Source organism: Gossypium hirsutum, chromosome D11 (assembly GCF_007990345.1).
Source record: "Gossypium hirsutum isolate 1008001.06 chromosome D11, Gossypium_hirsutum_v2.1, whole genome shotgun sequence".
NCBI classification, from domain to species: Eukaryota; Viridiplantae; Streptophyta; class Magnoliopsida; order Malvales; family Malvaceae; genus Gossypium; species Gossypium hirsutum.
Genome location: NC_053447.1, coordinates 8,565,787 through 8,580,968, shown reverse-complemented (window position 1 = coordinate 8,580,968; position 15,182 = coordinate 8,565,787). Strand labels below are relative to the sequence as shown.

The window sequence follows — 15,182 nt, the reverse complement described above, 5'->3', positions numbered from 1 at the left end:
TTGTACTAAAAAAGATTCTTCCTATGCAAAAAGATTTTAGAGGAAAATGGATGCCAAATTGGGAAGGCCCTTATGTTGTAAAGAAGGCCTTTTCCGGTGGAGCTTTGATCCTATGCGAGATGGATGGCAAAAGTCTACCAAATCCTGTAAACGCAGATTCCGTCAAGAAATACTTCACTTGAAAGAAAGCGGAACCAAAGTGAAAACCCGTGAAGGGCGCTTTGCTTCCTAAAAAAAAAAAAAAAAAAAAGGGACTTTGGAGAGGCTAAGGTGAAAGCCCGTAAAGGGCACTTTGAGACCAAAGAGGGCTTGAGTCGAAAACCCGAAAAGGGCGACTCAAGTATTGGGCAGGATTGGAACATCAGGACTGGAGCGGATCAAATTTTGATCGGGGGGGATATGATGATCTTCCTTTACTTGAACCAACAAGAAAGGATATGCAACGTCTTGAAGCAATTGCAGATCTCCTGAACACCTGTCAAACTCAGAAGGGTCTTCGGAAAGTTTGTACAGAGAAACTCAATCTGCGATAACTGAGGCACCTAGTTCTTATGTGTATTCTTGAAAATACATTCTTTCTTCCTTTCCTTTTGTGAAAATCCACATTCTCAATCCACTTCTTTGTTACCTTTCTTTCGCCATCTTTGATGTTTTATTTGAGTTATGATCAGAACCAACTTTATTTTTATCTATTATTATGACCTTTTTGCAAACATGTTGCATTGGAATAATGATTAATGGACTAATAAAACGTTCACAACGGAGGTTTTGCATATTACTCTGAAAAGTTCTAAATAATATAGGAACCTGAAACAGGACTATTGTTTAGAACGCGCCAATTTTAAAGGTTGGAGGTATCTAAAAAGGAAGAGTCTAAGTTAAAGACTACCTTTTCAGATTTTGTTGTCTAAACATTGATTGAACAAAATGACAAGATGTCGTGTTGGTGGCAAAGCTTCAATGAACCAAAAAACGATGTTTACCAGACAAGAAGAAAAGGTCTTCTATGAGAAGAAAATTTTGCATTTGTGCATGAGCATTTGGTATGACACCTTGGGGATGAGGTAAAGGACCAAAGAGTTTCACATTCAATGTCATTGAATTGCGATAGGAGGAGATTGAGAAAAGCCATACCTTTCCACCCTTGGGTTACAATGGGAGATTGATGGTACAAATTTTATGTCCCAGTGGATTGAACTTTGACGTGCACAGTGGGGGGCAATCAGATTAAGGGTTTCTTTGGATATGCTAACCGAGCAAGAAGGCGGTGTAGCGCGTCAGTGATAAAGCCTTAATAAGCTTTTGTGTGATGATAACCTAAGCATTAAGGAATCGTTTTCATGACATTTTGCATGTCATTCATACACATCTAGTTAGGAGCATTTGTTTCATTTTGATAATGTCATCTTAATCATTAAGCATAATTAGGGTCATTATAAAAGGTCTTATTCCCCTGATATTACGGTGGAACAGACCAAAGAATTGCAGATCTTATCTCCCTGAGATTACAGCGGAGCAGATTGAATATAGTAATCCTATCTCCCTGAAGTTACAGTGGAGCGGATTAAAGGATCTTATCTCTCTGAAGTTACAGTAGAGCAGATCGCACCAGGTCTTATTTCCCTGAGATTACAGTGGAACAGACTAAAAAATTTCAGATCTTATCTCCCTGAGGTTACAGTGGAGCAGATCGAGGCCAGAAATCTTATCTCCCTGAGATTACAGCGGAGCAGATTGAAGACACTATCCTATCTCCCTGAAGTTACAGTGGAGCGGATTAAAATAAAGGATCTTATCTCTCTGAGGTTATAGCAGAGTAGATCGCATCAGGTCTTATTTCCCTGAAGATGCAGTGGAATAGAATAAAACCACAAATCTCGTCCCCATAAAGTTGCTGCAAAAGAAGATTGAAGCTACAAGTCAGATCTCCCTGAGGTGCAGTAGATCGAAGCGACAAGACACAGTGAACTGGAACGGGGCTACTTGAAGAAGAAAAGCATCAAGAAGTCAAGACTCGGCGAGACCGGGCAAAATTGGTCTTTTTCAGTCTTTGCTCCATTCTCGTTACACGATAACGAGCAAAGAGGGGCAGCTGTACAGCCCAATTTTGCCCTAATTCCATTACCCAATTTGCCTTGGCCCAATTCCAAACCCACCTAGACCTAGCCTAACCCGGAGCCCAAAACAAGACCCAACTAGCCCAACCCCCTCAAAGCTAAGCTAGGGTTTCAGAAAAGAAACCCTAGCGCCGCATCTATGGTCTTTAGACCTTCGGCCTTCTGGCGCCGTCGCCGTACCCCGCACCCTTGACCCTCTACGCCACCATCATTTGTCGCGTCCCATCCGCACCTACTAGCTTCATCAACACCTGCAACACAAAGCAACAGAGGACACAAAAAAACGCAAAAATAGAAAACAACAGCAGATAAAAAATACATTTTGATTGTAATATTGGTTTTGTTTTATCTTGGGTATAAAAGGCCATTTTCTGGAATCTAAAAAAAAAAAGGAGGCGCATATTGTATCAAAAACAGGAAATCAATAAAAAAAAAGGTGATTTTCGAAAGGCTCACTGGTTTCTTCCGTTTTTCTTTTTCTTTTTTTGGGTTTTCTTTTCGGTTTTGATTTTGATTCATCTTAGAAAAAGAACAAAAAAACAAAGTTTAAAAGGGAGGGAGATTACCTTGTGGTCGCGATCTTGGCCCTCCTCGTCGCCATCGGAGAACGGGCTAAGGTCGAGGGCCGTTTGAACGCCATCATTGTTTAAGAAACGGCGCCGATGAAGCCTTCTTCTCCTCCTGGTAAGTCGGAGTTGAATAGGCGAAGGCGAGGGGGGGGCTCTCGAGCGGCCTGTTGTCGGAACGGCGCGGAGGAGAGAGCATTTGGCTCTCTGTTTTCTTTGTTTCTTTTTTTCTTTTGTTAAAGGATGAGTGTAGGCTACCAGATTAGGTTTTGGGGGGGGGCTATTGTATGATGTGAAACGACGCCGTTTGGAGTCTGATCAGTAACTCCAAAACGGCGCCGTATTGAGCTCTGACCCGCGCATTTTTGACTCCTGGGATAATTCCTGCCTTGGTCCCTCAGCATTTCTTATCTTTTTAATGCGGTCTTCTTTTTATATTTGCAATTTTGGCATCGATTTCTGCTTCTGTTTCAGTTCGGTCCCTGGACTATGCGCATTGACTTCGTTGGAACTGTGTCGTTTAATCGACAAGGGTTATTTCCCATCCAGTCCCCCGCTTTTTCTATGCGCATTCAGAATAGTCCCTCCGCTTTAATTTATTTATGTTTTGACCCCGAATTTCGTTTAGATCTTTAGTTTAGTCCTTTTTATTTTTTATATTTCCTTAATAAATTTATTTTTATTATTATTATTATTATTATCATTATTATTATTATTTCTTCCTATTTATTTTTATTTATTTTATTTAAACCTTTGGTACGTATATATATATGCATATATTTGTATGACATACATGCATTATTCTTATAATATATATATACTTATATATTTTCATACATTTTATAACTTATGTACATATCTATAGATCTATATACATGTTTTCATTCTTATAAATATATACATATTTATATATAATCTTTATAGTTTAAAATATACTTTTTCATATATTTTTAAAATCCACATACATACACCTTTTCAATATATTTTTAACATGTATATAAATTAACGTATTTATTTGTATACATATGTATATTTTCATATTTTAAAACTTTAATTTGTACATATATATTTTTTCTTTTACTTTACAATATGTATACACTTACTTTTTATATGTATTTCTTTATTTTCGTATTCCATTAGTTTTATACATCTATATATATGTACATGTTTTTATATATACGTATATTAATTTATTTTATTAAAATATACTTTATATATTTTATTAATTCATGTATACACATATTTTAGCTCATGTCTATATATATCTTTCTATACTTAATTGTATTTGCTATTTATTTATTTCATTTTTGTCATTATTTTGAATGGATGATTTAAATTTTTTTCGTTTTTTTTATATTGTGTTATTTTGTATGTTATAAATTTGATCGTTCAAATTAATTGCTATTGTTTGCATCGTTTTTATATTTTCATGTTCATTATGATCTTGCTATGCATAAATAATGTAATTTGCTTTCACTATGATTTTGTGCTTTATTTTTACTCGATATAACAAAATTTATTTTTTCAAAAAATAGCATTTCGTGTTTGGAATCGAGAAAATCGTGCCCTAACTTACTGGGTTTCGTTTTTCTCGATAAATCTAAATGCACGAATCTTTTCAAGCTCAAATTTTAAATGATCCCGGGATCTTAAAAAGAGTCGCGTCCTAACTTACTGGTCGTGATCTCATTTTAAATCCGAGATGGCTAAAATATCTTTTAAATAAGCATTTTTTATTCGCGTATCGGGAGTTTGAGACATTGTATTCTAACTTACTGGATATGATTCTCTTTCTCGATTAACGTGAAATATACTTCTTTTTCCAAAACTTTAATGCTAGGATCGTATTTTTTTTAATTTTTTCAAGTTCTCAATTTTCGACATCAAGACATTAGATAGTCAACTAGGTACCAATTTCTGGGCGTTACGAGGGTGCTAACCCTTCCTCGTACGTAACCGACTCCCGAACCCGTTTCCTAAATTTCGTAGACCAAAACCGTTGTTTTAATAAGATCAAATTATTTATTAAAAACAACCTCTTTCCAAGGTGACCCAATCACACCCCAAAAAGGATTGGTGGCGACTCCCGTTTTTTTTCGTTTTCATCAAAACCCAAGTCGACCCCGTTTTCATCAAAAATGGTGTCAACAACTATCATGATAAAGAAATCAATCCCAAATAGTCCAAACGGTAGGTAAAATGACAAAAGAACTAAGCATCCACCAAACTTAAGAGAACGACAACAAAATCACCCCTAAAATCACTTGCAAAAGCAAGACTACATGCATAAGCAAGATTAAAAAATGTGCCACAAGAGCAGACAAAAATTTCTAAAAGTAAAGACTTATTAAATAATAAAAAAATATAAAACTTAGGGTAATCTACACAGAAAGTCACTCAACTATCAAAACTTTTCATTTTAGGCACCCAAAATAAAAAGTTTGCAATTTAAACACTCACGTTATATAAGTTGATCATTTTGGTCACTCCCGTTAAAATCACAAATGACATGCTGACATTGATGTGATCCGGCCCAGGTTAATCGAGTCGTTTCACAAAGTTGCCCGATCGTCTACGAGGAGTAGTTGGAGTTGTCAAAATTGGGTGATTTAGGCTAAGGGTTGCGGAAGCTTTGAGAGGGTTTAGATGAGTGGTTTGGTGTTGATAAATTCGGTTTAGAATAGAAACAAGGTAGGTTAGAAAAAGGTAATTGATGGAGATGGAAAATAAAACTTAAACGTCAAGAATGTTCAATACTAAAAAGTATTGCCCGAGTCTTATATTGCTTAAGGTGAAATTTGTGGAAGGATAGAAGCGAACCTTGACCCAATACCTATATGGAGGTAAGAACCAAAGGTATAAAAATATGGTTGAACGCCACACCGATTCGGTGATAAGTTCAATGGAGTTCGGATTGACACCACTAGCAAGCTAGATAAGTCGCTTCGAGACTCGAACGAAATAGGATAGGAGGAAACCTCACAATCAAGTTTTCAATAATCAAATTCTGTAACCTTTTACAATAAACAAAATAAACTATTTATAGGCTCTCTAATGCCTATTAAAATTCAGCTACTAATGTGTTCACACAACAATTAAAAATGTTCACACTTCAAGCATTAAATCTCTGTTCATGGATAGTGTAAGTTCATGCATGGTTGAATAATCATGTTTCTTCCCAAAACCCGTTCATGCATGCTTAACCAATAAGAAAGCTTCCTTGTTCCATGAATGTGCATCTTCAATTCATATCCAACCCCTCTTGGACAAATGCTAGGTGCATGGGTCATGTATCTCTCTTAATTAAAGCTTTAATGATGGGCTGGTTCATGAATGGAAGCATGTACCTTCTAAATTCGTTCTCCCCTTTGTACATGCACATTATACATTCAATGTGATGAATTAAGGTAATATTTCCTCCCTTTGGACGTTCATGAATCCACCCATACATGTATAGGAGCTGATTGGTCAAATTGAGGTGTGAATGGCTTAGATGCTGCCTTGGGAATACGATCGGCCAAGCTTGTGCTTTAAATTGCTGGACACCTTTTGGCCAAATAGGTGCCTTGGGGAGCCAAATGGATAAGCCACCATTCATTGAAAGAGGCCTTACATGCACCGTCCCATACATTGAACCTATCATGCATGAACCTTGTTTAATTACTCTCCAAATTCAGCTCACCTACAAAAACACATGAACCAAAATTAAATCACATAAAATTCAGCTGAACAAACATTAATATAATTTAGACACACTAATTAAACATAAATTAAATTAGACAAATTTAATAAAGTCTTAACAAGACATATTAAATTTGGCCAAGACACATTTAAAACATGTAATAAGTCAAAACATAATTATGAGCTGTAGTAATTTAAACTAAATTAATAAATTACTTAATTTATTCAGACATTAAAATAAATGAGTTGAAATAAACTTAAGCCAAGCTCAAACGAGCTAAAGTAAGCTAAATTGAGCTCAAACGAGCTAAATTAAGCTCATGTGAGCTAAATCGAGCTAGGAAAAACTAAGATTGAGCTTGTTGAGTTGAGATTGAGCTTCATCTTGCACTTGGGGCCCTCGTGTTTAGGCCAATCATGATAGCAACGAGTGGTGCCACAACATGATGCGATTGAGATCACATCATACCCTCCCTCTTGAAGACGATTTGTCCTCAAATCGGGCCATTTTCTCAAAAAAAATTTTACATCGTCACCAGCCCCTTTGTCGATGGAATTGGCATAGTTGCTCCCAAAAACCTGGAAATCAGACATGCCTTGAGTAGGACACAATTTATGTTTATACCCTCCCTCTTTAGGAGGGAACCACTTCGAAGTGTCACCTACACAAAAATTAAATAGATTAGTGACACCATGGTTTATAAGTTCAAAAGGTCTTCTTAAGATCTTATGCAAAAATTGAACCAATGAACCAGTGCCGGGATCAAAAGTAAAAACCGTTCTTACCTTTTTCTCCAATGGACACAAACCTAAATCACAAGTCAGTCGAAAAGCATAATCTCGAAAATCAAAATTGCAAAATCCAAACCCTTTTAACAAGAACAAAGAATAATAATCTCCGGGGTCAAAAATAAAGCTTCCTCTTGCTTGGCTTGACGTTAACTTAGGAATGTATATCCCGGGTTTAAAAACGCGATTTTCATTGGTCGTTTCGCAACGCAACAAAAATTTCTTCTTCACCAAGACTTCACACATGTCAAGCAAATAGGAGTTAGGCATACATACATTCGAGCAATCAAATCCTTCATATTTCATTCGCACACGTAAACAAGAAAAGTTCACACCACAATTTAGATAATTCACATGATCATCACAAGCACACAGATTAGATGTCAACTTTTCATCACACAATCCCAAATTTTGTTTGGGCTTACCTGGACTTACTTCTTGATCAATCTTGACAATGATAGGCTCATGAGCAGAAAGATATTTCAGATTACTATGTAAAACACATTTATCAACAATCAAATTATGATTTCCAATCAGATCAAGATGAAAAACTTTCTCACAAACTAAGTCTTTGCTAATCTCGTCATCAAGAATCAAGTAAGATTGGGAAGACTCAAATACAGTAGATCCCTTACATGGCTTACCTTTAAGCACTTGTGGACTAGGGTCATCTACGATCTTACCTTTCTCGACTAATCGAAATCGTTTCTCCTTAGAAAAATATTGAAGTTGAAATTGATCGATGGGATTTTGAGAAACCTGAAAAGTAGAAACAAAACAAGGAAAATTCATAGGATGGTTAGTAACAACACTCCTTTCTTCTTCACTCTCGTTTCTTCCTTCAATCTCACTCTCTTTTTCGGTTTCCTTTTCTTTTTCGCACTCGTTTTTATTTTCAATCTCATTTTCAATTTTCTTTTCTATCTCACACTCATCCTCTTTTTCTTTCATTTCTTTTTCTTTTTCATTTTCTCGCTCACACTCTTTTTCTTTCTCACATGATGTTTCGATTTCATTACAAAAGTATAAATCATCAAAAAGAGAAACCTTTTGTTGAGAATAAGAAAAAGGTTCTTCACACAAATGGCAATCTTCTCTTTGTGATAGATCTTCCGTAGCCGAGTACTTTGACACTCTTGAAGCACGTTCGCCTCTTCGTAAATAATCCTTTGTAGATGAATAAATTGAGGCACTTGTAGAGACACGTTTACTTTTTCGTTTATCATCTCGGAAGGACTCAAACTCAGAGTTTGCTTCTCTTGGTCTCGAACACCTTGTTGAATAAATGTCTTGATAAGAGTCTCTTGTCGAGTAGTGTCGTCGGGATGATCTTAACTCCATCTCATGACTCGATGAAATTTGCTTTTGTTGGGCTCTTGTCTCTATTCGATCCAATCTATCATGCAATTTATCAAAATTTGATTTCACAATTCTACGTATCTCTTGCTTCAAATATTGGAAATCTGATTCGGAAAATTCTTGTGACATGATTTTTTTTTTTAAAAATGATTAAAATAAAATAGAAAGTAAATACCTCACCACAAAAATCTCACGTTTCACTCACAATGGAAATTGGATAGCACTCCACTCGTGTTTACACTCTTCTAGGCTTTTTCTTTGATGTAAAACACACGTGCCTTTTACCTCTCGACCTCGTCTCACAATTTCGTAATTCGTCTCGATAGACTTAATTTGCTGCTTGAGGGTCGGTTTCAAAATAGGTTACAAAGGAATGATGTGGGTGTAAGGTAGGCTAAACAAAATAAAATCAAGGCTAAGTGTGGCGTTGGGATGGGTAAATAATGGTAGGAAGGGAAACTTGATGATCGGAGCAAATAAGAGAGAAAAAATAAAAATAAAAACTCGCAAGACTTTTCACTTTTTTTTAACTTGATTTTTTTTGGTCACCTTTTTTTTTGCTCGATTTTTTTTTCACTTTTTTTTGAATTTTTTTTCAATCAATTTTTTTTTTTCGAATTTTTTTTTTTGATTTTTTTTTGTTACTCCAATACAATAGTAAGCTAAATACAAGGGAAAAAAAATTAAATTACAACTCAAACTTTTTTTTTTTTTGATTTTTTTTCACGTTTCGAACCTACTTACGGCCTTATTACGAACGTCGGCGCTCCTCGTTTTAGTAGCTCTGATACCAAATGATGTGATCCGGCCCAGGTTAATCGAGTCGTTTCACAAAGTTGCCCGATCGTCTACGAGGAGTAGTTGGAGTTGTCAAAATTGGGTGATTTAGGCTAAGGGTTGCGGAAGCTTTGAGAGGGTTTAGATGAGTGGTTTGGTGTTGATAAATTCGGTTTAGAATAGAAACAAGGTAGGTTAGAAAAAGGTAATTGATGGAGATGGAAAATAAAACTTAAACGTCAAGAATGTTCAATACTAAAAAGTATTGCCCGAGTCTTATATTGCTTAAGGTGAAATTTGTGGAAGGATAGAAGCGAACCTTGACCCAATACCTATATGGAGGTAAGAACCAAAGGTATAAAAATATGGTTGAACGCCACACCGATTCGGTGATAAGTTCAATGGAGTTCGGATTGACACCACTAGCAAGCTAGATAAGTCGCTTCGAGACTCGAACGAAATAGGATAGGAGGAAACCTCACAATCAAGTTTTCAATAATCAAATTCTGTAACCTTTTACAATAAACAAAATAAACTATTTATAGGCTCTCTAATGCCTATTAAAATTCAGCTACTAATGTGTTCACACAACAATTAAAAATGTTCACACTTCAAGCATTAAATCTCTGTTCATGGATAGTGTAAGTTCATGCATGGTTGAATAATCATGTTTCTTCCCAAAACCCGTTCATGCATGCTTAACCAATAAGAAAGCTTCCTTGTTCCATGAATGTGCATCTTCAATTCATATCCAACCCCTCTTGGACAAATGCTAGGTGCATGGTTCATGTATCTCTCTTAATTAAAGCTTTAATGATGGGCTGGTTCATGAATGGAAGCATGTACCTTCTAAATTCGTTCTCCCCTTTGTACATGCACATTATACATTCAATGTGATGAATTAAGGTAATATTTCCTCCCTTTGGACGTTCATGAATCCACCCATACATGTATAGGAGCTGATTGGTCAAATTGAGGTGTGAATGGCTTAGATGCTGCCTTGGGAATACGATCGGCCAAGCTTGTGCTTTAAATTGCTGGACACCTTTTGGCCAAATAGGTGCCTTGGGGAGCCAAATGGATAAGCCACCATTCATTGAAAGAGGCCTTACATGCACCGTCCCATACATTGAACCTATCATGCATGAACCTTGTTTAATTACTCTCCAAATTCAGCTCACCTACAAAAACACATGAACCAAAATTAAATCACATAAAATTCAGCTGAACAAACATTAATATAATTTAGACACACTAATTAAACATAAATTAAATTAGACAAATTTAATAAAGTCTTAACAAGACATATTAAATTTGGCCAAGACACATTTAAAACATGTAATAAGTCAAAACATAATTATGAGCTGTAGTAATTTAAACTAAATTAATAAATTACTTAATTTATTCAGACATTAAAATAAATGAGTTGAAATAAACTTAAGCCAAGCTCAAACGAGCTAAAGTAAGCTAAATTGAGCTCAAACGAGCTAAATTAAGCTCATGTGAGCTAAATCGAGCTGGGAAAAACTAAGATTGAGCTTGTTGAGTTGAGATTGAGCTTCATCTTGCACTTGGGGCCCTCGTGTTTAGGCCAATCATGATAGCAACGAGTGGTGCCACAACATGATGCGATTGAGATCACATCAGACATGGTAGTTACAAAATTAGTATCATAACAAATTTAACCCTAAAATTTTACATATTATAGTAGTTTAATCATAATTTTAAAAAAATTAGCCCTCAAAATTGACAAATAATCACAATTTAATCCTCAAAATCTTTATCGTGTAATATAATCCTTTTTAATTGAAAGATTCAGATCTGTTAAATCCTGAACAACATCCAACTAAATTCCATGTCTTGAAAACTAAAAAGCCAAAAATAAGAACTTGAATGAGTAAAAAAAAAAAAGGTTTGAAAATTTCAAAACATGAAAACCCACAAGTCAAAGTTGGGGCAATGCATTCATATTTGAAGAAGGTTTCGTAGAAAGCTAACCTTAACTGGAGTAAAAGTGGGTGAAACGCCATTGATCCTGTAAATAAAGACAACAACATAAATTTAGAACCTAGAAAAAAAGATGAAACCCAAAATCAAAATCAAACAAAATACAAACCAGCGTGTACTCATCCTTATAATAAAATTTTCATATTCATGACAAGGATGTCACTCCATTTTTTTTCTTAGATTGTTGTTTCTTGAAAGAACCCAAAAAGGATAAACTTAAAAGGGAAAAAAAACCCTATTTACGGGTAGAAAAGAAGGAAAAACAACAATAATGTTGGTTGAATCATGCAAGGCTAAATGCCAGTTATGCTCGAAACTCTTTCATTTTGTGTTTCTTTCGACTAAATTGCTATAACAATTGCCCACTAAACTTTTTAAACTCGAGGATGAAATTGAGGTTATTTGTAAATTTTGAAAGTTAATATTTTAAAATGACTAAATTGATATATTATGTAAAAGTTTATGGCTAAATTAGTTATTATATCAATTTTTCAACTGCCATGTCAGCTTGTTGTTTGTGATTTTAATAGGAGTGATAAAAATGATCAAACTATGCAATGTGGGTGCTTAAATTGCAAACTTTTTGTTTTGGATGCCTAAAATAAAAAATTTTGGTAGTTAGGTGACTATCCATGTAGTTTACCCTAAAATTTAAGACAACACAGTCCAAATTAATTCATAAAATCATTTATTATTTTGAAATACTCTTAAAACAAAAAGAAATTAAGAAGTCGGCGAAGAGCCACCCACTTTTCAAGGAAAATTGTTGGTGGCCCACAAAATAGATCTACAAACTGAAAAGAGGGAAGACACGTGGAGTGAATGAAGAGAATAAAGAAAGGGTTGGTGGGAGGGAGAAAAAGGTGGATGATAGCCAGCACCGAAGCTAACACCGCAAAAGAAGCAAATAACTTGAAGAAAAAAGGAGAAGAAAAGTTTGAAAATAATATATTACAGAAAATTATATTCATCTAATATAAAAATAAATTGATGTATTTATATTTTTATGCACAATTAAATTAAAATAAAATTCTCATGTATATTATTGAACCAAAATTAAAATTTAATGCCTAAGCTTATTTGTAGTAATGATTAAAGCTCTAATTTGACACCTATATGACATGGATTAAAAAAAAATTTGGTTGAAAAGAGACAGCATTAAACGATTACAACAATCAATTCATACATTAAAAGAATCTAAACCTATTACGATCTTCAACCAACAAATTTCTAACTGAAGCTGGTGAAACTACAAACAAATGGAGCAAAGAGTCTCTTGTGTCAGCACATTTAGTCATGTGATCCGCAACCCCATTTTGATCCCTCAGAATATGTCGGACACGAACCTCCCATCTTCGACACAGCAACTGATGTAATAATCATGGGTTTTTTACAAAATTATTATAAAAAAATAAAAAAATAACCAAAATATTATAACTTTTTTTATTTATCAAAATATTATAATTTTTTATTTACCAAAATATAACAAAAAAAAACAAAAAACAGAAGAAAAAAAAACCTGACACAGCTTGGTCAGGCCAATCACATTGGAGGCACCAAAGGTGCCAATGAGATTGGCGGCACCAATGGTGCCAAAAGACTAAAATGTAACTATCTGCAGTTTCAAGGACCTGACGTGCAAATTTATCATTTTAAATTTTGAAATTGAATTGCTACTGCTGTGTGTGTGGGGCGCACTAAAATTGAAATGTGGCTAATTGCTTTCTAAGCCCTCCTTATTTATTATTTTCTTTTTCCCTTTAACTCACTTTTTTATTTAATAAACAAGCCCTTAACCTATTTTTATAGTTAAATAAGCTCTTAATCTATGATTTTTACTCATAAAAGCCCTTTATTTTATTCTTAAAGTAAATATATTTTACCTAAAGTAAAGCTATTTAAAAAAGTATAAACTAATTCGCATTTTATGTATTATTTTGGTAATTTGATGAGAATAATTTATTTAAAAAATTTACTAAATTTGATGAGAATAGTTTATAATTATAATTTATTTTTTCTATTTGGGTTACATTTATGGGTGATCAGTTTTATTATTACTTCTGATTTTTCAATAAGGCATGCCTGGTATTCTATTAATTTTTTTAATTAAATCTAATATTAGTTAAGTGATAACTCTATTTTAATTTAATAAACTATTCTCATTTAATAACTCCATTTTAATTTAATAAAGTATTCTCATTTAATAACTCTATTTTAATTTAATAAAATATTCTCATTTAATAACTCTATCTTAATTATCACTTAACTAATATTAGATTTAATTAAAAAAATTAATAGAAATACCAGGCATGCCAATAAGTACAGTTTATTCTTTAAATTCATCCCTATTTTTGCTGTCTGACAGTTTTGACCCTTCTTCACTAAAAATTAATTATCTCCTCGTACAGGATTCGGATGATGTTCTCGTTTGTTTTTTTTTTTTGAAAATAGACTCATTGAGGATTTTAAACATATAAATTTAAGCCCCTAATTATTTTTATCCAATTTTTGATGATTTTCCAAAGTCAGAACAGGGGAACCCGAAATCATTCTGAGATTGTCTCACAAAACCTATTATATCTCATGATTTACAATTTCATTGCTTACATCGTTTCTTCTATAAGAAACTAGACTAAATAAGATTTAATTTGATATTTTATTAATCTTCTAATTCAATTTCCACAATTTATGGTCATTTTTCAAAGTTAACCTACTACTGCTGTCCAAAACTGTTTTAGTGCATGATGTTAATTACCATTTTTCCCCTAAGCTTTCAAAAAATGATAATTTCGTCCCTGCTCAATTAGCCTCTCAATTGAGATGATTTTTCTCAATTAACACTTTATTATATCACTTTAAAATACTTTATAACCTTTGGAAATCATAATTTTAGCACTAAACTTTGATTCCAAACTTTTTCACAATTAGGTCCTACAAATCAATTTCTATTGAAATTACCTAATAAAATCATCTCATAAACAAATTAAAGCTTCAATTTCAAGCTATTTCATCATAAAATTCCAGCACATATTCATAGCAACTTTCGATTTCATTCATAAAATCAAAAACTAATGAATTTAGTAATAGGACCTAGTTGTAAAAGTCTTAGAAACACAAAAATTACAAGAAAAAGGCAAGGATTAACTCACTTGGTGCAAAAATTATGAAATACCAGCTTGAGTAAACCCTTAGGACGTTTTTTTTCTGATGATAATGAAGAAAATATGAAGAGAATTCTAGATATTACAAGTTGGTCCCATTTTTATTTTAGTAAATTTTATTATTTTCCCATTTTGCCCTTATTTCACCAATTCTCCTGATTTTTCTCAGCTTATGCCGCCCAAAATATCTCCTTTTGGGCTTATTTTCAATTTACGTCTCTCCTCATTTAACAATTGAGCTATTTAATCCTTCTAGTAACTTTTACACCATTTTCAATTTAGTTATTTTCACTTAATTAATTACCCAAACGTAGGAATTTTCTAACGAAATTTTAATATCATATTACTAACACTTCATAAATGTTTATAAAAATATTTCCGACTCGATTTTACAAGATCGAGATCTCGATACCTTATTTTTACCCAATTTCTTCAATAATTTCTTTTTCTAACTAACCACTAAATCGGTAAAATTTTTTTATCGATATTTTCATACGATTTTCCTATCATATCAATATTCATGCAAAAATATTAAAATAAATTTCTCTTTGAATCAGATTTGTAGTTACAAAACCACTGTTCCGATAACCTTGAATTTAGGCCATTACATCTGTCATGTGCCTTTGCCTTCTTTCGTAATTCGCCAACAGTCTATCCTGCCATAGAAGCCATAAGAAAATGCGTACCCTTTAAGGCGCCCAAGCTTTCCAAATCACCTTCTAAAT

The 15,182-nt window shown here is 33.8% G+C and overlaps 1 long non-coding RNA gene across 1 annotated transcript; it reads right to left on the bottom strand.

Annotated features, from left to right (window-relative positions):
• Positions 1 to 10,406: 10,406 nt before the first annotated feature.
• On the bottom strand, positions 10,407 to 11,621 carry LOC121223709 (uncharacterized). The gene is made up of 3 exons (XR_005921043.1): positions 11,406 to 11,621; positions 11,288 to 11,324; positions 10,407 to 10,470 (listed from the first exon to the last, which is right to left on the bottom strand). It is a non-coding gene; the product is annotated as an uncharacterized lncRNA (long non-coding RNA).
• Positions 11,622 to 15,182: the final 3,561 nt, after the last annotated feature.